Raw genomic sequence first — 26,730 nt, 5'->3', positions numbered from 1 at the left:
GGGAGTGTTCATTGTGTTCACACTCTGCTTGTTTGCCTTCCTTGTTGGTCTCTCTTCATTGTGAATCCTGTGGGAGGGGGAAATAACTCAAAAACCAAGCTCTCAAGCGGAGCACTGCAGAGTGCCTTGGAGTGTTCTTTGTGTTCCTCAGTTCCCTGTGGAGCGGGCGGGCGCGCAGTTCACTGTTACAGTTGGAGTCGTTTTTCCGTGCTCTGCTGCCTCCTTTGTGGTCTGGTTGAATCCCCGGTAATCCCGACAAGGTAACTACCACGACTTCTGGATTCAACGCCCTCACAGGTCGAATTTACACCAAAACTAAGACTACGGTACCAGTTTTCTTTGACCAAAAATATACAAAAAACATGCTACATATTTACCCAACCGGCATTCATCATTCCTTAGGCACTTACCACCCACTTACCTACTCCCTATTTTTCTAATTCAGGCGCTTGTTTGTCCTACCTGACCGGGGGGGGGGGGTTTCAGTGCGTTGGTTTGTCACCAGTCTTAAAGGACTATATACTGGCTTGAGAAGCTGCAAGACCAACAGGATGTCCTCAATCTATTACTTATGAAGTGGCGCATTGACAGATGACTTGAGGGCTCCAGAGCTGGAGCATACATCCATGGAGGTGGGCATTAAACAATGTCTACAAAGCCCCCAAATCCAACGTCTTCAAAATTACATGCGGGGAATGAGGGTGTGTGCACAAATACACACCCAAGAAAATAGCAATTCAGTCAAAAACGAGGAGAGGCATTTCTCGGCCAATATAGACTCATGGCACGAGGACAATCAGTGATTTCTTCCCTAAAAGAAAGTGTTTGAGTATGGGCGACCTGGACCCCCTGATGTTATTTGGTGGAGACAGTTCTTCCCAGCTGGTAGATTCAGAAGTGGATGGTAGGGACGTTCTGATGGAAGGGGGGCTTCAATTGGGGAGACTGCACTCCATAATACTGACTTCTCTAAGGAGTGCCCTACATATGAGTCCCATTTTGGCATAGTTCTCTCCCTTTCCGACAAGTTCAGTATGACGTTCCCCAAACCATGCCAACATACTTCGGCAAACAATACAAAAAAGGTAGTAGGTGCCCCCCTCTAGAAAGAACATGTCATGATAACCTGTTCTGTGTTTTTTTCCCACTTTGAGAGTCCGCAGCCATCACTTTTAGCTCACTGTACTTTTCACAAAGGAGGAATATCTATTTGCATATCAGTCTTTGATCCACCCACAACGGCAGTCCAGCACCGAAATGCCAGGCAAACCTTCTTTGAACAAGAGTACCAATAGCAACTCACTACACAAGTTTCAGCCTTGTTGGACCTCATCAGTGAGGTGGAGCATGTAACAATTTCAATGGACTGGCCACTAATGACTCCACTTTACCAGCCTTGAACCTTGTATTGAACTCATTAGTCAGTGGCCCTCATTACGACCCTGGTGGAAAGTAACTGACCTGACCGCCATAGCGTAAATAGCGTTTCCGCCATTGCACGATGGAGTAAAGTGCGGCTAATTCTGACCCATCGGGCACGAGCATTACGCCATGGCGGAAGTGCAAAGTCCGCGATGGCGGAAATGTCCCCAAAACGCCCCTCACCGCCGTCGTACGGCGCCCTAGGTGCAATTCCGCCACCCATCATAGCGGTCACCGTAATGAGCGGTAATCGCAAAATACGGTGACCGTAAATATACGGAAACGGAAGTAAAAACACGGGGCCGGAACGGGAAACAGCACGCCGTACACCTATAAAATCAGAATCCCAACACAACCATCAAAAATCCGACCCTGAGACACATCCCAACCCGTTAGCCACCCTAGTTAAAACAATCAAAATGGGAAAAGTTGCTAAAAAAGCGTGCGACCGCAAGCGGCAGGTCCACTTCTCCCATGAGGAACTCACCGTGCTCACAGAGACCCTCCAGGAGAATGCTGCCGTCGTCTTCTCGACGCAAATGACCAGGACGGCACTTGCGAACAAGAAGGCCATATGGGCCCTGGTGGCACAGCGGGTAAGTGCGGTGGGGACCGCACCCCGCAACCCACAGCAATGCAGAAAGCGATGGGACGACTTGCGGATACGCGTACGGAGCATACTATCAGCCAACCGTAACATTGCCACAGCAACCGGGGGAGGATCGGAATCACCCATCAAGTTGACCCCCTGGGAAGAAATCTGTGCCTCCACCATTGGAATGGAGAGTATAGAGGGAGTCGGAGGGATGGAGAAAGGAGTGCAGACAACCGAAGAATCAGGTAGGTGGGCCAAATAAAACAATGCTAAATCCACAATGTCCAATCATGTGAAGTACCATGTGTCCACATAGTGCAACAGAAACACATGTCCAGGAAACCGTCCACATACATTGGCCTGATAGCGCACTCTAAAAGTCACATAAAATACATAAATAATTAAAAATCCTAAAAACACCCTCTACACGTGCAGCATGCACACCCTAACTGCAGGCTGCAAAACAACTGCATCCTCAATCCACACACAAATGAAACCACCTCCAAGGCCCTGACCCAAATCACCCTCAGGTACCACCCCAATGCATGTGATACATTGCCATTCCAATTTCCACAGACCCATAAATAACGCTCGCCCTCCTTTACTCCACCACAGGGTCCGATTCAAACGACGAGCTTCAGGACACCCCTACCAGCACACCTGCAAAGAGGGCCAAGACCAACGGCCAAAGACCCTCCACCTCAGCTGCACGGACCAAGACACGGCAGCAGCACAAATCAAGTGGCAGCACACAGGAGGGGACTTCAACAGGCACCCCAGCAGCCAGCATGCCCACAACAGCAGCACCACAGGTCCCCCCAATGGATGCCACAGAAGGCACTGCTTCTGGTGGCAGCAGCACCATAGGTGACACTGCATTAATGCCAGCATGCTCCGACACAGAAAACGGTGCTGTCGATGTAGGACCCATCCATGACCTGTCTCAATCCCCCTGTTTGTATCATCCCGTACACCATGAGGATACCACGCAGGGGCACCCACAAGACGACGACTGGCCATCCCCCACAAGCCCTGTGGCAAGGCAACATGAGGTGATCAGCCCCTCTGTGACACCACCGCAAATGGGCATGGCCCAGCAGAGGCAACAGTCCCTCGACCAGGTGATCGTGCAACAGCAGCAACTGGCCACGCTCCTCAAGGAGCATGCTGATGAATGTGGGGGTTCTAAGGCAGCCATAGAAACATCTACTGAGACACTTAGGGCACAAATGGAGCGAAGTACAGAGACACTAAGGGTACAAATGGAGAGAAGTACAGAGACACTAAGGGTACAAATGGAGCGAAGTACAGAGACACTAAGGGTACAAATGGAGAGAAGCACCGAGAGCCTGAGGGGGGAACTGCATGCGACGTCCAAAGACGTATGTGGTGAACTTGCCGCTGTGCGCCGTGTGCTCACTGAGCTCTCACAAACCCTTAGGGACATGCATGGACGTGAGCAGGCAGAGACATCATCCGTTGCAAGTTCCGTCCAGGGCAGCCCCCAACGTAGATCTGGGAGGAACCTGCGCTCCACAGGCAGGGGTGCCCCTGATACCCGGAGAGGGGGCTTGCAATAGCGTCTGCCCACTGACAATGAGCATCTTTGGACACTGGTGTTCGGGGGGGAGGTAGGAGGGTGGAGGGGGGATGTTGGGCTTTCTTGGGTGGCGGGTCGATGGGGTGTGTAATATAATTTCACATATGCAATGAACATTTCATAATCATCCAATGAGATGTGTGGACATTGATCTTTGTGTACGAGGCCTTTATAGGCGTACAGTCCACATTGTGCATGTTCCAGACACACACAGTGCCACAAGTCCCGTGTCCATGTATCAGCCACCAGGCGTGAGTGCTAGAAGCATGAATCTATGATATTCTGATGAATTTCACGGGCCTCCTGTGCCTCGCGGACTCCTTGAGGTGCTGCCACATCCCCACCCTCATCATGACCATCTTCAGGTGCTTGCAGTTCTGCGTCAGGGGGCATGGGCACATTTCTATGTACGCACATGTTGTGTAGCATGACACATGCCATGACCATCTTTGCAACCTTCTCATGGCGGTACAGGAGTGCCCCGCCAGACCTGCTGAGGCAGCGGAAACGAGCCTTCAGTAGGCCGAATGCCTGTTCTATGACTACACGGGTACGTGAGTGGGCATGGTTGTAGTCCTCCTCATGCTGGTTCTGTGGGTCCCGGAGTGGTGTAAGGAGCCATCTCTTCAGTGGATACCCGGCATCACCTGTATGTGGACAATAAAGGATGTTTATGGAATGACATTGCTACGTACGCATCCCCCCCCCCCTTCCTGCCAGGTCATTGCCGCATCACATACCCCACATTATCATGCATGAAATGAGACTCACCGAGTAGCCAGGATCTGTTCCCTGCGTGTCGCTCCATGTAGCGTGGTATTGTAGAGTTCCTCAAGACCATAGAATCATGGGTTGATCCAGGAAATCGGGCACAACAATGTGTAAAGATCCTGTTGGAGTCACACACCATTTGTACATTAAGAGAATGATATTGTTTCCGGTTGCGGTACTGGACCTCCATGGCATGTGGGACAACCAATTCCACATGGGTGCAGTCGATGGCACCAATGCAACCCGGTATGCCGGCAAGTGCATGGAATCCCACTTTTGTGTTTGTAATCTCCTGCTCCGAGCGTGGTAAAGAGATGTAGTCGTCTGCGTGCTTCAGGAGGGCATCTAGCACTTGCAATAGTGTCCGTGACAACAGTGGCTGTGAAATGCCATGCAACTGTCCGACTGTGTGCTGGTAGGTGCCTGTGGTCAGCGTGTGTCATGTTCACAATGGCGATTATGGTGTCCCGGTCCAAACGGTAGAGGGTGTGGATCTGCTCAGCAGTGAGGTTGAACGGATGAGCTCGGAGGCGTGGGATTGCGGGCTGCCTGCGTGGTGGTAGTGGCTGTGCTGGTGGGCCTTGCTGGCCCTGCCTTGCCCTCCTCCTCCTCCTGCATCTCCTCTGTGCGGCCGGTTGTTGTAGTAGTTGGTGTTCGTCTTCTTCTTGAAGTTGGAGTACTTGCAGTGCTATCAGGTCCCCCAGGGCATTTTGCATTTTGGAGTGGGTGTGGTTGTGGGAGGGGGTTGGGTGTGCAATTTATGTGTTTTCAGGCTGTATAGCCTCCACCTGTGGTGATTCATTCCACCTGTGCCAGCTGCAATCCCCTTTGGGCGAGCACGTCCCGCACACAACGCTGCAATGTGACGCATGGCATCTTGCTATTACAATCATGTATTTAATCCCGATGGCAGTGTAATATCGGTTTATATGTTCATTCTGCTATGGTCCCATTGTTTCACATACAATCTTTGCAGTCGCGAACAAACTTGTGAAGGGTCAGTGGAATGTAGGACTCGATTAACGGTGGACCCTCATGCAGCACTGTACCGAGGTTCACCGACGGGCGGGGCGTCCCATTTGTGAGTGAAGCCAGTTGCCATTTTCACACACTGCCGCACTACATGGATGAATTTGTGATTTCGAGCGGTCACAGATGCCTTTTCGACGTGATGTTGCAAATGAGGAATTCGAAGGACAGCGCTTTCGGTTTTCAGCTAGCGGCGAGGAGACGCCCACAGGTCTGACTGCAAATATAACGTTCTATTGTTTAATGTCCTTGGGACAGGGGCCATGGCGAGAATGCAATGATTGATATGAATAGTATGGGATGCGCAATAGCGTAGTGAACGATAAGGCAGGACGTTCCCAAATACATGTTACTTCACATCACTAGAATTCCGGGCTGGAGCACAGTGGATTTTGCAGACTGCATTACGCACAGACTCAATGGAAATTTCAAATGTTATGTGAGTAAATAATCAGGCGTTTATATACCGGGATGAGGGAATGATGTATGGATGCATGGACAGATGATTTAATTGAGAGTTTGCCATGTACATGGCTTTTTGGAATCTATCCCTTTCCCCTGCGCTATGTGATGCAGAGCTGCCATAGTGGGACCATCGTCTATCTGCCCTTGTTGAACCCTCCCTGTCTCGACGCGCCTTCAAACACTTGTGTCTATGCACGTTACTAATCCCATCTAATGGATTCTGTTTAACAGACGCATGCACACAAACACTCGTTTGTAATAGTGTTTTCACCTCGATTTATATAGTTATGATTCGCAAGTGATTTTTGGGTGGAAATAATCCTTTTGAGTGGGCTAGCATGCATATGGCTGTAGATTTAGTGTGATCATTGAAGTGAGTAATACAAATGAAGTTCTGATGCCCATACTATTCTTTTTCATTTCATTTGGGTGACAGGTATCTCCTCCCCTTTTGCCGCTGCCATCTGTATGCCACTCCTGCAGATGGCTTTTACTCCCGACACCCGCTGCTTCGAGTTAATCAGTGGAGCACCATTACGATCTTATGGGACGATCGCCAATGGGCCACATGCCCTTACGCAGTATTAGTGGCTAGGAGCAACATATCAACCTTTCAGCTGGACTAGTGCCTACCTAATGGGACGGCCCTGCGGTTCTAGGCGCTTCCATGTTGCCTTTTTGAACGTGGATGTAGCCCCTGTGTACCATGAAGGAACAGGGCGTCACACAAGAAGAAGCTGGTCATTTATTGCGGATGCAGCCCACAGTAATGAAAAATATTTTGGAGTTTATGACCTAATAGCTGTATGGGCTTGGTGAATTTGATGTGCATTAATATTTTATTCAGATATTAACCGTGTAGCGTTATTCTTTGCAAGTAATGTAGCATATTCCTATTTGTGGAGCGATGTATTGTGAGAAGATCTGCATTGGGTTCCGGCTTCTGAATATAGTTGCGTGGTACTGTACTGGCCGCGTTTGCCTACGAAGCCCAGTAAGGTCAGGGATAGGGGCTGCCATTTTGACTGTTTTAATGATGTCATGCTCAGGGGCGGGGGATTAGCTTTTGTGTAACAGATGCCGGTCAGCCAGGTGGATTGGTGGATTGATGTGATTATCAGAAAATGGCTGGTCACAGGTGCCTGTGTTTGCGTGCGTTTCTTGGAGGGAGACTGAGGTCATGTCCATTGGAATAGCTTCTGTATTCGTGCCATCTGTGCCCTGCAGCTCCCATTGGCCCCTCTTGGGATGAGCCTGGCTGCTCAGTCACTCTGCCAACTTGTGTGGTACATGCTTATGCTGATGGTTGGTTTGTTTACTGGCAAGAGTACAGGGCTGGTGCAGTCTCCCTCAGGATACTGCTTTGAATGTTGCCTTACACTGGTGTCAAGCGATGGGGGCCTGTTGTTGTTTTGTCTCATATTTCAGTTCATATTGCTGTACTTGAACCTTCACATACCTGTGCTGCATCGGTACGGCAATGGTGACATGCCAAATATGGATGGCCACTCACAAGGCACTTGGAGCCCCTACATTCATTTGTTCGTTGGCATGCATGGGTGACTTGTACATTTCACTGGTTGCATTGTGCAACTTCATTGCACCTACGAGGAGTTGTGCAATGTGGGCAGGGAGTGGTGTACAGGCACTCAGTAGGGCCATTTACGGTTGGTTCACGATGCCGTATTTCTCACCATGGCGGAATGGTACTTTCCGCCATGCTTGATGGCGTTAAGTAAATGTCCGCTAGGGTCAGAATTTGCGTACCGTTGCGCCATGTGGTAATTACGGTTTTGCATGGCGCGCGTGCGCGTACTTGGTGCAGTTAGCGTTGGCGTTCACTACGGTGTCGCTAATGGCATCGTACTTTGCGGAGACGGGTCATAATCGCACCGAGCGGTATTCGATGGCGGTATTACATTTCCGCCATCGTTTTTCGATTTCCGCCAGGGTCGTAATGAGGGCCAGTGTGTTCTAGCTCTTTAAGGGTGAAGTGCAGAAACATTCTGGGATCCTAATGGAACTAACCAGGGAAATGACTACATGTGAATCATCGATGGTTGGCCTTAGGAATGCCTTAAATACCACAGTTCCACTCTTTTGGAATAAAAGGCTGAGGTACAAAAGCAGGCTTCCAAGGGGTGCAATGGGGTAGGCAAATATCTGAAGCTAAAAGATCTGGGGGGAATTTCCCAGTTGGTAAAGAATGCTGTGAAGGATAGTGGTCTGGTCTTCGCAGAGGATGTCGTGCCACTAGATGGTGGTTTTAATACAACATTTGATGACACTCCTCTCTTGGACTCTGTATTGTAAGAGTTTAGATGGATGGTGCATGAGGCAGAGGTTGAATGTATGGCTCTCAAAGCAGATGAAGAGGTACTGGTGTCTAAGCCCACCCATATATAGATCCCCATAAAAAGTGAACCGATAGAGGTTGTTTGCCAGGAACATCGAAGGAGGGATAAAGCCAAGAGGAAGAAGAATACAAATAGGAGACTGGAATCGACATCTCTGTAAAGAAAATAAAAACAAAGAATCAAAAATCTAGCACCAGACTGGAAGTTTTATTCAGAGTTGCTGCAGCTGTGTAGTCTGGACAGCATACTCTGTTTTCCTGATCGTTGGTACAGTCTTGCTACAGGCTCTATTGTGTGAGTTGGAGGACCCTTTCATAACCCCTGCCTGGCCGCGGAGCAGCTGCAGAGTTGCTGCAGAGGTGCAGTCTGGGCATTCCTGCCGTGTCGGGCGGGGAAGCAGCTGTCCAGGAGCAATATGGACAAAGGTCGCTTCCTTAGAAGTGAGAAGCGGCGCAAAGAAAATTAGCATGCACAGCACAACTCAACCTGCAATCATTGTGTGTTCCGTGAGCTACTTCACTCTGCTGACAGTAAGTACACTTTAGAAGGCCAGTGACCTTACGTCCAACGCGGGAGTGAGCGACAAGTGTGCAGCAGCCAAGGAACTGGTAAACTTCAGAACAGCAGAGAACAAGACGACGGACATCAGGGGGCTGTGTGCCGCCAAGTCGGTGAGTGAAATTATGGAGGGGCGGAGGAAATGGACTCAATGCTGCAGGACAAAGCGGAGCATAAACAGTGCCTCTTTAACATTATGTAGCAATCGCAGTGAGCACAGCTTGGCTGGCGGATAGAACACTGGCAGAGACAATAAGAGCCCCTGACTCCCTGTCCGCCAAAGTGCACAAACTCTTGGTGAGAAAGAAAGAGCATCCACCCTCACCTCAGAGAGAGTAGTATTAGTAGCAAGTGGGGAAGTGTGTGCTCAGGAGACACAGTCACAAATTACTTTGATTGGTAAGGGGAGTGGAGATACGGAGAGAAGTTTGAACAACTCCCAACAAGTGCAGATGTCAACTGTATTAGACAACGAGTTCCCTGCAGGCTGGCCAGTTGATTTAATTGTCTATGGTAATCAGGCAGACTGGGCAAGTGGAGGTGGCCACCTACAGTATGTCCCGACTCAGGACTTTGGTATAATGAAAGACCAGGGAGCCAAAGGACGAGTAGCTTTTGAACTTCCGTCATCTTCAAAACTAACCGGTTGTGAAGCGCTAGATGTTTACAATAGGGGTAAGTTAGTGCATAAAGTGTTCGGCATGGGGTCTACAGGGTGGAATGTTAGAGGGAAACATGGCTCAGGCGCTTCAAGACAAAGTCCAGCCCAATGGACAGATATGAATATTTGGAAGGCGAAAGGAGTCGTCTCATCAGATCATTTCTTAGCAAGGCACTTTTTCTATCGGGATCCAGCAGAAGCGGCGGGAGCCGCTAGGAGTGTGCAAAGTACAGCTCAGGATGCACTACAAGCAAGGATCCACACCCAGGATGAAATATCAGATCATCTCCTATTGGAAACGTCAATGGAGAAGGAAAGGGGTGGCTGGGCACAGTAAGAATGAAGGGACAAGGTAGGTTGCATGAACAACTTCACTCTCCAGCTATACCCAAACCATACATATTTGGAGAAAGTCAGGCTCCGACAAACATACAGGCCCTGAGGGAAAAGAGAGGCTCAGGCTTTCTGGTAGGGGCCTTGGCAACCCACCTGAAGTGTACATCTCTCTCAAAGAGTACAAATCACCAGGAGAAAGGGGGGAGACCAGGCCCTCAAGAGTTGTTGTCTCAGCTGAAGGAGACGATTATGAGCAGCAATCCTGTAAATAATCAACTCCATGAAGATACCCCACAGAACTAGCAGGTAGGGTTGGCTAAGGGGTTGTGTGGCATTTCAATTACCATGTAAACAGATCAGGAATTCACAAGGGAGGATCAATCAACTCTGCCTAGGGAAACCACTAGAGAAACCGATTGCTGGATGACTTCCACCATCACTGCGACCATGGCACCATTCATGAAATTGCATGAACACATGGCAGAGCAAATAAAAGACCAAACAACAATGCTAGCGATGCTGCATTCCAAGATGGTGTTTGTGGAGGGGTTTGTCAGAGGTATTCAGAACAACATAGACAATAGTACAGCAACGGTCCCCAAACTGTTACATAACATCTTGGAAGCTATCATCAAGGAAAAAGAACAGAGGAGAGCATCAAAAGCTTTTGAGTCTGTGGACTTTGTTGGAATAAACTCTCCCATTCTTCTAAAAATGAAACCATCGATAACAACTTATATCCATAGTGATACAGAGGTGGACTCAAGTACCCCCGCCAAAAGTTCCACCCCCATGCTTCTTATATGTCGGGAACCGGAAATTGCACCACGTGCTGAACCAGTAAGGAAGCCTGCACTGCAGAAAATCATGGAAACAAGTTATCCATTAAGAACACCTTATATGCATTCACAAAGAAATAATGGCCTTTTGGACAAGGTCCCAGAAGAAGTGTGAAAATGAGTGAAAGAGGAGAATGGTGACGTCATGCGGAGCAGATGATGACGGAGCTGGAAAAGATGCACGAGGCAGATGAACATAGACGTTCTATAAGCTCTGAAGAGGAGATGGTAAAGATGAGCAACATTTCGGGCTTGGGATGAAGATGCTCATGCTACAGAAATGCTGAAGAATATTGTCGGGGGGAAATTCTGCCGGGGTCGGCCGGGCCGTCCGCAGACCTCCGGGCAGGGAGGCCCCAACTCCTCCCGTATATCCCAGATGAGATAGAGTATGAGACAAACGCAAGAAGCAAGGTGACTCTGCTGTTTATTAGACAAAAACGGCAGGGATGGGTCAAGGAGCGTACGCGTCCGTCCTGACACACACACAATCGTAGGGCTCGCAGGCCCTTTTTACCTTATTATGACGCGCTACTTGCGTCACCTTGGAAAGTTTAGCAAAAAACCTATCGCCACTCTTAATTGGTTACTCGAGTGGTAGGGTTAGTATAGCACACGTATAGAGAACAATATTAGTGGACAAGGGTTAGTCAGGTGATATATCTGGGTTGTCCCTACAATGAGATACATGAGAATTGTTACATGAAGACCCCTGACGATTGGTTAAAGTTAATGGCGTCAGTGATAGGAGTCCCATGTTCTGATTGGTGCGCCCGCGAGCTTCCCAGCCTGGGACCATCGCTGTTCCCAGCTCTCGGTGTACCTGTCATTTGCAACAATGTTTCACTATGGGTACGTGCAGACAATGTGCAGACTTATTCATAGCTGGAAGGCCGACTACTCCCACTGTCGCAGATGTCCATTGAGCCTTTTAATTGTATCTGCCTATGTCTTGTAACGAGGGATCCAGACGCTTTCTTCCTCCTGGGCTTGGCATCCTGTCAGGTTCGGCTTGGTCACGTGAGGTGGGGCCGTGTTTGAGGCATAATTCTGCACAATTAATACTGTTTTTCCCCTGTGTGCCTGGTTTAATTTGCAGGTGTGACTTTAACGTTGGTGTGCGGCGTGCGAGGTTGTAACATCGTGCCCTTGATGGTTTGCTCTCGGAATGTGGGTTGGCAACATTGCGACCTTGGCTGGTTGCTTCGCCGGGCTCATTCTGCAGGATCAGCAACCTGACTCTTGTTCTTTTAACGTCCATGGAAGCTCTTGCTTGCGGCCTACTTAGGCCTGGTGTATAAGTGGAGCCGTTTGGTGCACAGGCGCTTTAGGTTACAGTACCATATTGTCTTATGACCAGTATCGTGTCTTCATTATATTTCTCATTGTGGCAACTGGTTTTAGGAGAAGCGTAAGCAAGCTCTTTTAGATGAGTTCATGATGCGTCTTGGGTTTCTGCATTTTGAAAGCCTATGTGGAAAATAATAAAGATGCACGTCCGTGAGTATGTCTGTCGCCTACGTCATAGCACTGAGTATATTCTTCGTGTAAATTGGTGCGGGAGTGTCCAGTGTGTATATTTGTACCGGTGTGCTGACCGTTGGCTAGGTCGTCATGGCATCTCTAACGACGTGTAGGTTTAAGTCTAGTTGGTCCGTGCCGCAGGTGTCGGCATGGCCAGTGCGGGCTGCTGGGCAAGCAGATGGACACATCCGTATGTTCCTGTACCAGGGTATTTGGTCGTCTGGTAGATGGGCAAACTCTTCTCGTGGCGGGTGTCTGGGTCGTGACCCTTTAGGCCAGGCGCGAGAGGTGAAGGACGGGAGCCTGGTCTTCCATTCTCCCACTTCAGTCCCCCCTCTGGTCGACTTGTCGACCACAAACATATCCTTTTCGTTGTCTCCTCTTACTCTCCATATCTTAGTTATTCCTCCTAAATGTCCATAGTGGTTCACATGATCTTCAAATGACCAATACATATATTCACAGGTTCCTCCATCAGTACAGTATACCCATTTCCCTATGTAGCTCCTGGGGTTTCTTGGGTTCTCGATCTTCACCGATGGTGGGTCCAGATGGTTGGTGATGATCTGGTTGCGCAACTTCTCCCTCTCTTGTATTATTATGCCTGTGTGTTGGCCGTCATCTGCTGGCATCAAGGGGTGCATACCGACCATTTCAAGCAACTCGTCAGTGGTGCGTGCCTTCCGGGCCTTCCAAAATCTTATTATGATCAGTGTAGCTCCAGCCAAAATAGTACAACCAACTATAATTTTCAGTCCATCTGACAGCCAAGATGGCATCCATGACCATAATAGTGAAAACCAGCTCTTATCCTTGTTTACACCGTTACTTTCATCCATCATTTTGGAGTGCATCTGTGCCAATTGTGAAACTGCTTCTGTCAGTGTACCATTGTCAGCATCGTTGGCAGGAATGAACGTGCAGCATGATTGTCCTATCTTTGCACAAACTCCTCCTTCCATGGCTGTGAGGAGGTCCAATACATATCTGTTCTGGAGTGCTACCATCCTTATAGCTCGCAGCTCCTCTTTTATTGCGTTGAATCCATTTACTGTAGAATTGATGGTCATCATTAGTTCCCATCTAGTTATCTGGAGCCATTTTGCATTTGCGTAGGCCTGCAGTCCCGGATGTATGATTGAGGAGAAAAACATTGCTGCTCTGCTGAATAGTCTGTGTTCTGGCGGGATTGAAGTGAGTGCCGTTTCCGACCTTCCCCACAGGTAATTTCCTGTCAGAGGTTCTCCCTGTCTTTTCCTTCTGTTTAGGACAGTATCATTGCTGTTGGTCCTATTCCCTTGCTCCTCCTTAGGTGGTGCAGATCTCTTCCTTCTTTTGTCCCCTTCATCCATTTTGGGAAAGTTCACCACATTCACATGCTTCTGGGGTACCACGAGTGATGGTACATTGACGTGCACCATTGTGCACACGCCATTCCACATGGGAGGCAGTGTATGGTATGCCTTTTCTCCACAAGCCCAATAATGGTCCATTATTACTGCTGTTCCTGCTCCCCCCTCAGGTAACTCCATCACGCTTGCACAGTTGGTGTTATATCCTACGTCCACCTCTCCTTTATGTTGGTAGCATACCTTGGGCGCAGTCAGCGGCAGTATTGTTATTGGGTCTTCATCCGTCTCCACCCACGTGAGCATGGGTACGTACTTGATCCACGTCGTCCAACATCTGTGGTTGTGTGCCTCGATAGTTGAGATAGTTTCTTTTGTTACCATGTTGCTGCCAATCACTCCTATCTCCCAATTGTTGTCCAGGTACACCTTCCCTGTTATCGTCACCAGTGGCCTTTCCCAACATCCTGGTTTACCAGGAACTTCAGTGGCGTACCAATCACATGGTAGATACTGCAGTGTTACTTTCTTTGTTTCCCCTTTTGCAGGACCACTTGTTATGTATTTGAATGCTTCAGCATGTAGACTGCTCTTGTGGTAACTCAAATAAGTCTTGAGGAAGTTGTTTTCATATGGGTATGAGTCTCGTGTTTTCCACACCATATGCACCACTGTCCCTTGGAATCTTCCCTTCGTTTGGAACAGTGCCAAGTATACTATGCATTGTGCTGTCTTTTCATCTATTTCTGTGGCAACAAATGTTCGAGAAGCGCTCATGGCGTATGGTATTAATGAGCAAACGTAGCAGCTGTCCTCTGTTGTCTGCTTACCAATGCGGGTCATATGTTGGTACCATATGTTGTTTGAGACGTGTGCTGAATCTTGTATATAATTATCAATACCTTTATTATCTGAGTATGTGCTGCGTTTAACTCTATTTTGCTTGTGTGCAATTTTACTAGCATCACCTGACGTAACACCTGTTGCAGCAGGGGATGGGGGTGTATTAGGTTTGGGTGCAGCAATAAGATGAATAGCATAGCTGTACTGCCATACAGAGGCAGCCAAGAACCCGGTGATCATCAAAATCCCTATTAGTTTTATTACATATGCTAATTTCACCGGCATTTTGCTCATACCTTGCTGCAGTCCTAGCAGCGTATTCTTGCGACGTTAAAGTTGCCCGCCTGAAAATTCTCAAAATGCTGGTAATTAAATGTTAGTTGTTGTTTTTCTTTAAGCTCTCCCTATCAAATAGTCATTCAGTGCCCAGGCGAAGAGCTGTTCCCACGCTACTCTAAGTGATCTATCTCTTAGGACAGGCAAGTATGGGTGGAGGTGGGGCATTGAATATTCTATGGCCAAGAGGAATGCTGTGTAGTAGACACGTACCCTTCTCCTTTTCAGGTACATTGGCCTTTTTATTTCATATACAAATTGGTGTGACAATTCTTCCGGGTAGTTATCGTCTGGGGGTACCATCTACTCCTGGGCAGTGAATTTGTTAGTTATCTATTTTCTTAGCAACACAATAATACGCAGTTCCTGCATGTGCGAGAGAAGAGAAAAGAGAGCATTCACGTGTTTACATGTGTACGTGTGCAAGGCAATGTCCTTCAGTTCGGTTATTACTGTATTGGGGGTAGGGGTCAATGGGCAGGGGGTTTGGGCTCAGCTGGCGGAAGTATTTTTACTCTTTGAGCGTGTGACCATGGGGTGGGCAGTATGGGGATCACCCCTTTCTTCTTCAGTTATTGTCTCCGGGGAATCTGGGGAGTTACAGGGTATGGGAACAATTGGGTCGTTGGCTGTGGTAGAACTCTCTTCCTCCGTTGGTGATGTTGTTTTTGTTCTCCCAATGGACCTGTCGGTGGCGCTGGGGCGGGTCTGCAGTTTGTAGATCTTTACATCATGTAGGTGGTTCCAGGCACGCTTGTCCTGTAGCTTTACTGCCCTTGTTGATACTTCCTCTACCAGATGGGGGCCAGTAAATCGTGCATTATTCCACTTCCTGTTGAAATTGCGAAGTAGCACGTGGTCACCTTTAGCAATTTTACACAGGTTTTCCTTTTCCGATTCTTTATCCGCGTCTTCTTGTTGATTGCTGTTAGACCCGCCCCGTGTGCGCTCGAGCTGTTGAGACACAAACACTACACTAGTAATCAAAGAAGACACATATTGGTACATTTCATCATCAAGAACACTCGCTGTGCTTTCGTGGTCGGTAAATGCTCTTGATGTTGGCGTTAGGGGAAGGCGCATTTGACGTCCGGTAACCACCTCGTGTGGGGTGAGGTGGTGGTCGGACCCTGGTCTATTCCTTAGTTCAAGTAGGGCTAATGGAAGGCAATATAACCAGCTTTTCTTTGTTGTTTGCTGTATCTTTGCAATTGCCTCCTTTAATAGGCCATTCAGGCGTTCACATATACCGTTGGCCTGTGGGTGGTAGGCACATGCAAATTTATGTTTTATGTTCAGCAAGGATGTGATATGCTGGAAATTTCGTTTGCGAAATGTGGGCCATTGTCTGACCTTAACACCTCGCACACTCCCCACCTGGGGAAGACCTCCCTCACTAGGAATTTAGCTGCTCTAAATGCATCTGGGTGTGAACAGGGCCCTGCTTCAATCCACCTAGAGAATGGGCATACTACTACAATCATATACCTATTACCTTGACATATGTTGATCATATCAACATAGTCAATATGGAGATGCCGAAAAGGTCCCTCTGGCCGGGGTATAGTACCTCTTATTACTTTTAGGGTATGGCCGGCCGTAAACTGTTGACATGTGAGACAATTGCTGATAAAATTTGACACATGAGAATTTAACTCGGGGCAGAACCAACCTTCTCTAATTCGTGCTGCAATTACTTCCTTGCCTGTGTGGGCTGGGTGATGTAGTTGGTTCAGGGCGGTGTTCAAAAGTGCCAATGGCATTACAACCTTTCCAGTGCCACCCTGGCGCCATAGTGTGTCGGTTGGTGACATTGTGCATCCCCTTTTTACCCATATTTCTTTTTCGGCAATTGGTGCAGCCGCTTGTAGCTCCATAATCTGCGTGGCTGGGAGATGGGTGTACCCTTCTCTTATTAACATCTCCTTAGCCATTCCCCTCCCTCTCCCTCTCTGTGACTCTAGGGGGTTCCATATCTCACCAAAGTATGCAGCATACTTCGCATGTGCGTCTGCTGCTGCATTCCCCTTTGAGACGTGGTCTTCACCATTGGTATGTGCGGTGCATTTTACTAGGGCTAATTCTTGGGGGTCATTTATTACTTCAATTAGTTCAGCCAATAAGAGGGCATGTTGCACTGGAGTGCCATCAGCTCTCCTAAACCCTCTTCTTCTCCATTTCGACAGCCCTGAGTGGACAGTGGATGTAACATATGCACTGTCGGAGTATATGGTTACTTGTTTGTCAAAGCTTTCCTTCAACGCCAAGATTAGTGCAACCAGTTCCGCTGCTTGAGCGGAGTAATGCTGTGGTAATTGTACACATTTCATAGCCACACACACCGGTACCTCCATCATTTTTACCACTGCTGCCCCAGTTCTCCTTATCCCATCTCTTTGATCAATAGTTGATGACCCATCAATAAACAAAAGCTCACCTCCCTCTAGTGCGTTTTCTTCAACCTTTCTAGTACATGAGTACATTTCAGTTATTTGCGTACAGTCATGGGCATAATCTCCCTCCTCAATTACTTCTGCTAGGAACCTTGCAGGGTTAACCGTGCTACATCTAACAATTGATAGTTCAGCTCTAGATAGAATGATCTCATAACCTGATGCCCTCTGTGTGGTTAGGGTGGACTTAGGTTTATTCAATATTACAAATAGTGCATGTTCCACAAACAGTGTAGTTGGGCACCCCATGGTGATTGCTGATGCTTTTTCCACTGCAAAAGCAGCTGCAGCGAGACCTTGTTCGCAAGGGAAGTGACCTAACATCACAGGATCCAAGTGACCGCTGTAAAATGCTACTGGTTTGTAGCCCATGCTTGTTTTTTGAGCCAACACTGCTTTCATTACTGCTGAGTCGCAATGTGAAAATATAAAAAATTGTCGCTCATAGTCTGGGGATGCCAGTACTGGAGCAGTTGATATCGCATCTTTCAATTCATCAAAAGCCTCTTTCATTTCCATAGTCCACCCCAACTTTTTCTCCCCTTTATTAGCTTCCCTTAAAGCCTCAAGCAGGGGTCCTATGTACGAGCTGTAATCAAACACCCATGCTCTACAGTAGTTGCACAGCCCCAGGAATTGCTGCAGTTCCCTCACAGTTTGTGGCATTGGAGTGCTTGAAATGGCCTGTGCTCTTTGTGGTGCAATCTTTCTTCCATGTTGGGATATAAGTTGACCAATGTAAAGTACCTGTTCTTGACAGTATTGTATCTTTTCCATGTCTACCTTGTACCCTTTTTCAGCCAATATTGTCAACATATTTAAGGAGTCCTCTCTGCATTTACTTTTGTTTGTACTGCAAATTATTATGTCATCCACATACTGCAGCACGGTGCTTTCCACTTCAATGTTACCCAAATCCATCTGTATTACTCTATTGAAAATTGAGGGTGATTCGCAATACCCCTGTGGCAATCTGGTATGTTTCCACTTTGTATTTCGGTAAGTGAAGCTTGTCAGATCTTGTGAGTCTGGGTGCAATGGTATTGAGAAAAAAGCTTTTTTAAGGTTGATCACTGTAAATCATGATGCTTCTGCTGGAATGCCACACAATATTGTGGCCGGGTTTACTGCTATGGGATATTCTGCTTCTACTATGTTGTTCAAGGGCCTGAGATCCTGTATGAAGCGCCAAGACCCCCCTTTAGCCTTGCGCACTGGGTACACAGCCGTGTTGCATGGTGATTCTGAGGGCACCAATATGCCATTGTTTATAAGGGCCGTTATGGTTTCATATATGCCCTCATCTGCCTCATCAGTGCCTGTTCTATGACTACACGGGTACGTGAGTGGGCATGGTTGTAGTCCTCCTCATGCTGGTTCTGTGGGTCCCGGAGTGGTGTAAGGAGCCATCTCTTCAGTGGATACCCGGCATCACCTGTATGTGGACAATAAAGGATGTTTGTGGAATGACATTGCTACGTACTCATCCTCCCCCCCCCTTCCTGCCAGGTCATTGCCGCATCACATACCCCACATTATCATGCATGAAATGAGACTCACCGAGTAGCCAGGATCTGTTCCCTGCGTGTCGCTCCATGTAGCGTGGTATTGTAGAGTTCCTCAAAACCATAGAATCATGGGTTGATCCAGGAAATCGGGCACAACAATGTGTAAAGATCCTGTTGGAGTCACACACCATTTGTACATTAAGAGAATGATATTGTTTCCGGTTGCGGTACTGGACCTCCATGGCATGTGGGACAACCAATTCCACATGGGTGCAGTCGATGGCACCAATGCAACCCGGTATGCCGGCAAGTGCATGGAATCCCACTTTTGTGTTTGTAATCTCCTGCTCCGAGCGTGGTAAAGAGATGTAGTCGTCTGCGTGCTTCAGGAGGGCATCGAGCACTTGCAATAGTGTCCGTGACAACAGTGGCTGTGAAATGCCATGCAACTGTCCGACTGTGTGCTGGTAGGTGCCTGTGGTCAGCGTGTGTCATGTTCACAATGGCGATTATGGTGTCCCGGTCCAAACGGTAGAGGGTGTGGATCTGCTCAGCAGTGAGGTTGAACGGATGAGCTCGGAGGCGTGGGATTGCGGGCTGCCTGCGTGGTGGTAGTGGCTGTGCTGGTGGGCCTTGCTGGCCCTGCCTTGCCCTCCTCCTCCTCCTGCATCTCCTCTGTGCGGCCGGTTGTTGTAGTAGTTGGTGTTCGTCTTCTTCTTGAAGTTGGAGTACTTGCAGTGCTATCAGGTCCCCCAGGGCATTTTGCTTTTTGGAGTGGGTGTGGTTGTGGGAGGGGGTTGGGTGTGCAATTTATGTGTTTTCAGGCTGTATAGCCTCCACCTGTGGTGATTCATTCCACTTGTGCCAGCTGCAATCCCCTTTGGGCGAGCACGTCCCGCACACAACGCTGCAACGTGACGCATGGCATCTTGCTATTACAATCATGTATTTAATCCCGATGGCAGTGTAATATTGGTTTATATGTTCATTCTGCTATGGTCCCATTGTTTCACATACAATCTTTGCAGTCGCGAACAAACTTGTGAAGGGTCAGTGGAATGTAGTACTCAATTAACGGTGGACCCTCATGCAGCACTGTACCGAGGTTCACCGACGGACGGGGCGTCCCATTTGTGAGTGAAGCCAGTTGCCATTTTCACACACTGCCGCACTACATGGATGAATTTGTGATTTCGAGCGGTCACAGATGCCTTTTCGACGTGATGTTGCAAATGAGGAATTCGAAGGACAGCGCTTTCGGTTTTCAGCTAGCGGCAAGGAGACGCCCACAGGTCTGACTGCAAATATAACGTTCTATTGTTTAATGTCCTTGGGACAGGGGCCATGGCGAGAATGCAATGATTGATATGAATAGTATGGGATGCGCAATAGCGTAGTGGACGATAAGGCAGGACGTTCCCAAATACATGTTACTTCACATCACTAGAATTCCGGGCTGGAGCACAGTGGATTTTGCAGACTGCATTACGCACAGACTCAATGGAAATTTCAAATGTTATGTGAGTAAATAATCAGGCGTTTATATACCGGGGTGAGGGAATGATGTATGGATGCATGGACAGATGATTTAATTGAGAGTTTGCCATGTACATGGCTTTTTGGAATCTATCCCTTTCCCCTGCGCTATGTGATGCAGAGCTGCCATAGTGGGACCATCGTCTATCTGCCCTTGTTGAACCCTCCCTGTCTCGACGCGCCTTCAAACACTTGTGTCTATGCACGTTACTAATCCCATCTAATGGATTCTGTTTTAACAGACGCATGCACACAAACACTCGTTTGTAATAGTGTTTTCACCTCGATTTATATAGTTATGATTCGCAAGTGATTTTTGGGTGGAAATAATCCTTTTGAGTGGGCTAGCATGCATATGGCTGTAGATTTAGTGTGATCATTGAAGTGAGTAATACAAATGAAGTTCTGATGACCATACTATTCTTTTTCATTTCATTTGGGTGACAGGTATCTCCTCCCCTTTTGCCGCTGCCATCTGTATGCCACTCCTGCAGATGGCTTTTACTCCCGACACCTGCTGCTTCGAGTTAATCAGTGGAGCACCATTACGATCTTATGGGACGATCGCCAATGGGCCACATGCTCTTACGCAGTACTAGTGGCTAGGAGCAACATATCAACCTTTCAGCTGGACTAGTGCCTACCTAATGGGACGGCCCTGCGGTTCTAGGCGCTTCCATGTTGCCTTTTTGAACGTGGATGTAGCCCCTGTGTACCATGAAGGAACAGGGCGTCACACAAGAAGAAGCTGGTCATTTATTGCGGATGCAGCCCACAGTAATGAAAAATATTTTGGAGTTTATGACCTAATAGCTGTATGGGCTTGGTGAATTTGATGTGCATTAATATTTTATTCAGATATTAACCGTGTAGCGTTATTCTTTGCAAGTAATGTAGCATATTCCTATTTGTGGAGCGATGTATTGTGAGAAGATCTGCATTGGGTTCCGGCTTCTGAGTATAGTTGCGTGGTACTGTACTGGCCGCGTTTGCCTACGAAGCCCAGTAAGGTCAGGGATAGGGGCTGCCATTTTGACTGTTTTAATGATGTCATGCTCAGGGGCAGGGGATTAGCTTTTGTGTAACAGATGCCGGTCAGCCAGGTGGATTGGTGGATTGATGTGATTATCAGAAAATGGCTGGTCACAGGTGCCTGTGTTTGCGTGCGTTTCTTGGAGGGAGACTGAGGTCATGTCCATTGGAATAGCTTCTGTATTCGTGCCATCTGTGCCCTGCAGCTCCCATTGGCCCCTCTTGGGATGAGCCTGGCTGCTCAGTCACTCTGCCAACTTGTGTGGTACATGCTTATGCTGATGGTTGGTTTGTTTACTGGCAAGAGTACAGGGCTGGTGCAGTCTCCCTCAGGATACTGCTTTGAATGTTGCCTTACACTGGTGTCAAGCGATGGGGGCCTGTTGTTGTTTTGTCTCATATTTCAGTTCATATTGCTGTACTTGAACCTTCACATGCCTGTGCTGCATCGGTACGGCAATGGTGACATGCCAAATATGGATGGCCACTCACAAGGCACTTGGAGCCCCAACATTCATTTGTTCGTTGGCATGCATGGGTGACTTGTACATTTCACTGGTTGCATTGTGTAACTTCATTGCACCTACGAGGAGTTGTGCAATGTGGGCAGGGAGTGGTGTACAGGCACTCAGTAGGGCCATTTACGGTTGGTTCACGATGCCGTATTTCTCACCATGGCGGAATGGTACTTTCCGCCATGCTTGATGGCGTTAAGTAAATGTCTGCTAGGGTCAGAATTCGCGTACCGTTGCGCCATGGTGGTAATTACGGTTTTGCATGGCGCGCGTGCGCGTACTTGGTGCAGTTAGCGTTGGCGTTCACTACGGTGTCGCTAATGGCATCGTACTTTGCGGAGACGGGTCATAATCGCACCGAGCGGTATTCGATGGCGGTATTACATTTCCGCCATCGTTTTTCGATTTCCGCCAGGGTCGTAATGAGGGCCAGTGTGTTCTAGCTCTTTAAGGGTGAAGTGCAGAAACATTCTGGGATCCTAATGGAACTAACCAGGGAAATGACTACATGTGAATCATCGATGGTTGGCCTTAGGAATGCCTTAAATACCACAGTTCCACTCTTTTGGAATAAAAGGCTGAGGTACAAAAGCAGGCTTCCAAGGGGTGCAATGGGGTAGGCAAATATCTGAAGCTAAAAGATCTGGGGGGAATTTCCCAGTTGGTAAAGAATGCTGAGAAGGATAGTGGCCTGGTCGTCGCAGAGGATGTCGTGCCACTAGATGGTGGTTTTAATACAACATTTGATGACACTCCTCTCTTGGACTCTGTATTGTAAGAGTTTAGATGGATGGTGCATGAGGCAGAGGTTGAATGTATGGCTCTCAAAGCAGATGAAGAGGTACTGGTGTCTAAGCCCACCCATATATAGATCCCCATAAAAAGTGAACCGATAGAGGTTGTTTGCCAGGAACATCGAAGGAGGGATAAAGCCAAGAGGAAGAAGAATACAAATAGGAGACTGGAATCGACATCTCTGTAAAGAAAATAAAAACAAAGAATCAAAAATCTAGCACCAGACTGGAAGTTTTATTCAGAGTTGCTGCAGCTGTGTAGTCTGGACAGCATACTCTGTTTTCCTGATCGTTGGTACAGTCTTGCTACAGGCTCTATTGTGTGAGTTGGAGGACCCTTTCATAACCCCTGCCTGGCCGCGGAGCAGCTGCAGAGTTGCTGCAGAGGTGCAGTCTGGGCATTCCTGGCGTGTCGGGCGGGCAAGCAGCTGTCCAGGAGCAATATGGACAAAGGTCGCTTCCTTAGACGTGAGAAGCGGCGCAAAGAAAATTAGCATGCACAGCACAACTCAACCTGCAATCATTGTGTGTTCCGTGAGCTACTTCACTCTGCTGACAGTAAGTACACTTTAGAAGGCCAGTGACCTTACGTCCAACACGGGAGTGAGCGACAAGTGTGCAGCAGCCAAGGAACTGGTAAACTTCAGAACAGCAGAGAACAAGACGACGGACATCGGGGGGCTGTGTGCCGCCAAGTCGGTGAGTGAAATTATGGAGGGGCGGAGGAAATGGACTCAATGCTGCAGGACAAAGCGGAGCATAAACAGTGCCTCTTTAACATTATGTAGCAATCGCAGTGAGCACAGCTTGGCTGGCGGATAGAACACTGGCAGAGACAATAAGAGCCCCTGACTCCCTGTCCGCCAAAGTGCACAAACTCTTGGTGAGAAAGAAAGAGCATCCACCCTCACCTCAGAGAGAGTAGTATTAGTAGCAAGTGGGGAAGTGTGTGCTCAGGAAACACAGTCACAAATTACTTTGATTGGTAAGGGGAGTGGAGATACGGAGAGAAGTTTGAACAACTCCCAACAAGTGCAGATGTCAACTGTATTAGACAACGAGTTCCCTGCAGGCTGGCCAGTTGATTTAATTGTCTATGGTAATCAGGCAGACTGGGCAAGTGGAGGTGGCCACCTACAGTATGTCCCGACTCAGGACTTTGGTATAATGAAAGACCAGGGAGCCAAAGGACGAGTAGCTTTTGAACTTCCGTCATCTTCAAAACTAACCGGTTGTGAAGCGCTAGATGTTTACAATAGGGGTAAGTTAGTGCATAAAGTGTTCGGCATGGGGTCTACAGGGTGGAATGTTAGAGGGAAACATGGCTCAGGCGCTTCAAGACAAAGTCCAGCCCAATGGACAGAAATGAATATTTGGAAGGCGAAAGGAGTCGTCTCACCAGATCATTTCTTAGCAAGGCACTTTTTCTATCGGGATCCAGCAGAAGCGGCGGGAGCCGCTAGGAGTGTGCAAAGTACAGCTCAGGATGCACTACAAGCAAGGATCCACACCCAGGATGAAATATCAGATCATCTCCTATTGGAAACGTCAATGGAGAAGGAAAGGGGTGGCTGGGCACAGTAAGAACGAAGGGACAAGGTAGGTTGCATGAACAACTTCACTATCCAGCTATACCCAAACCATACATATTTGGAGAAAGTCAGGCTCCGACAAACATACAGGCCCTGAGGGAAAAGAGAGGCTCAGGCTTTCTGGTAGGGGCCTTGGCAACCCACCTGAAGTGTACATCTCTCTCAAAGAGTACAAATCACCAGGAGAAAGGGGGGAGACCAGGCCCTCAAGAGTTGTTGTCTCAGCTGAAGGAGACGATTATGAGCAGCAATCCTGTAAATAATCAACTCCATGAAGATACCCCACAGAACTAGCAGGTAGGGTTGGCTAAGGGGTTGTGTGGCATTTCAATTACCATGTAAACAGATCAGGAATTCACAAGGGAGGATCAATCAACTCTGCCTAGGGAAACCACTAGAGAAACCGATTGCTGGATGACTTCCACCATCACTGCGACCATGGCACCATTCATGAAATTGCATGAACACATGGCAGAGCAAATAAAAGACCAAACAACAATGCTAGCGATGCTGCATTCCAAGATGGTGTTTGTGGAGGGGTTTGTCAGAGGTATTCAGAACAACATAGACAATAGTACAGCAACGGTCCCCAAACTGTTACATAACATCTTGGAAGCTATCATCAAGGAAAAAGAACAGAGGAGAGCATCAAAAGCTTTTGAGTCTGTGGACTTTGTGGGAATAAACTCTCCCATTCTTCTAAAAATGAAACCATCGATAACAACTTATATCCATAGTGATACAGAGGTGGACTCAAGTACCCCCGCCAAAAGCTCCACCCCCATGCTTCTTATATGTCGGGAACCGGAAATTGCACCACGTGCTGAACCAGTAAGGAAGCCTGCACTGCAGAAAATCATGGAAACAAGTTATCCATTAAGAACACCTTATATGCATTCACAAAGAAATAATGGCCTTTTGGACAAGGTCCCAGAAGAAGTGTGAAAATGAGTGAAAGAGGAGAATGGTGACATCATGCGGAGCAGATGATGACGGAGCTGGAAAAGATGCACGAGGCAGATGAACATAGACGTTCTATAAGCTCTGAAGAGGAGATGGTAAAGATGAGCAACATTTCGGGCTTGGGATGAAGATGCTCATGCTACAGAAATGCTGAAGAATATTGTCGGGGGGAAATTCTGCCGGGGTCGGCCGGGCCGTCCGCAGACCTCCGGGCAGGGAGGCCCCAACTCCTCCCGTATATCCCAGATGAGATAGAGTATGAGACACACGCAAGAAGCAAGGTGACTCTGCTGTTTATTAGACAAAAACGGCAGGGATGGGTCAAGGAGCGTACGCGTCCGTCCTGACACACACACAATCGTAGGGCTCGCAGGCCCTTTTTACCTTATTATGACGCGCTACTTGCGTCACCTTGGAAAGTTTAGCAAAAAACCTATCGCCACTCTTAATTGGTTACTCGAGTGGTAGGGTTAGTATAGCACACGTATAGAGAACAATATTAGTGGACAAGGGTTAGTCAGGTTATATATCTGGGTTGTCCCTACAATGAGATACATGAGAATTGTTACATGAAGACCCCTGACGATTGGTTAAAGTTAATGGCGTCAGTGATAGGAGTCCCATGTTCTGATTGGTGCGCCCGCGAGCTTCCCAGCCTGGGACCATCGCTGTTCCCAGCTCTCGGTGTACCTGTCATTTGCAACAATGTTTCACTATGGGTACGTGCAGACAATGTGCAGACTTATTCATAGCTGGAAGGCCGACTACTCCCACTGTCGCAGATGTCCATTGAGCCTTTTAATTGTATCTGCCTATGTCTTGTAACGAGGGATCCAGACGCTTTCTTCCTCCTGGGCTTGGCATCCTGTCAGGTTCGGCTTGATCACGTGAGGTGGGGCCGTGTTTGAGGCATAATTCTGCACAATTAATACTGTTTTTCCCCTGTGTGCCTGGTTTAATTTGCAGGTGTGACTTTAACGTTGGTGTGCGGCGTGCGAGGTTGTAACATCGTGCCCTTGATGGTTTGCTCTCGGAATGTGGGTTGGCAACATTGCGACCTTGGCTGGTTGCTTCGCCGGGCTCATTCTGCAGGATCAGCAACCTGACTCTTGTTCTTTTAACGTCCATGGAAGCTCTTGCTTGCGGCCTACTTAGGCCTGGTGTATAAGTGGAGCCGTTTGGTGCACAGGCGCTTTAGGTTACAGTACCATATTGTCTTATGACCAGTATCGTGTCTTCATTATATTTCTCATTGTGGCAACTGGTTTTAGGAGAAGCGTAAGCAAGCTCTTTTAGATGAGTTCATGATGCGTCTTGGGTTTCTGCATTTTGAAAGCCTATGTGGAAAATAATAAAGATGCACGTCCGTGAGTATGTCTGTCGCCTACGTCATAGCACTGAGTATATTCTTCGTGTAAATTGGTGCGGGAGTGTCCAGTGTGTATATTTGTACAGGTGTGCTGACCGTTGGCTAGGTCGTCATGGCATCTCTAACGACGTGTAGGTTTTAGTCTAGTTGGTCCGTGCCGCAGGTGTCGGCATGGCCAGTGCGGGCTGCTGGGCAAGCAGATGGACACATCCGTATGTTCCTGTACCAGGGTATTTGGTCGTCTGGTAGATGGGCAAACTCTTCTCGTGGCGGGTGTCTGGGT

Source organism: Ambystoma mexicanum, chromosome 3q (genome assembly GCF_040938575.1).
Source record: "Ambystoma mexicanum isolate Mex_15411 chromosome 3q, UKY_AmexF1_1, whole genome shotgun sequence".
Classification (NCBI taxonomy): Eukaryota; Metazoa; Chordata; class Amphibia; order Caudata; family Ambystomatidae; genus Ambystoma; species Ambystoma mexicanum.
The sequence above is the reverse complement of the archived record's forward strand: the minus strand, read 5'-3'. Positions refer to the sequence as shown.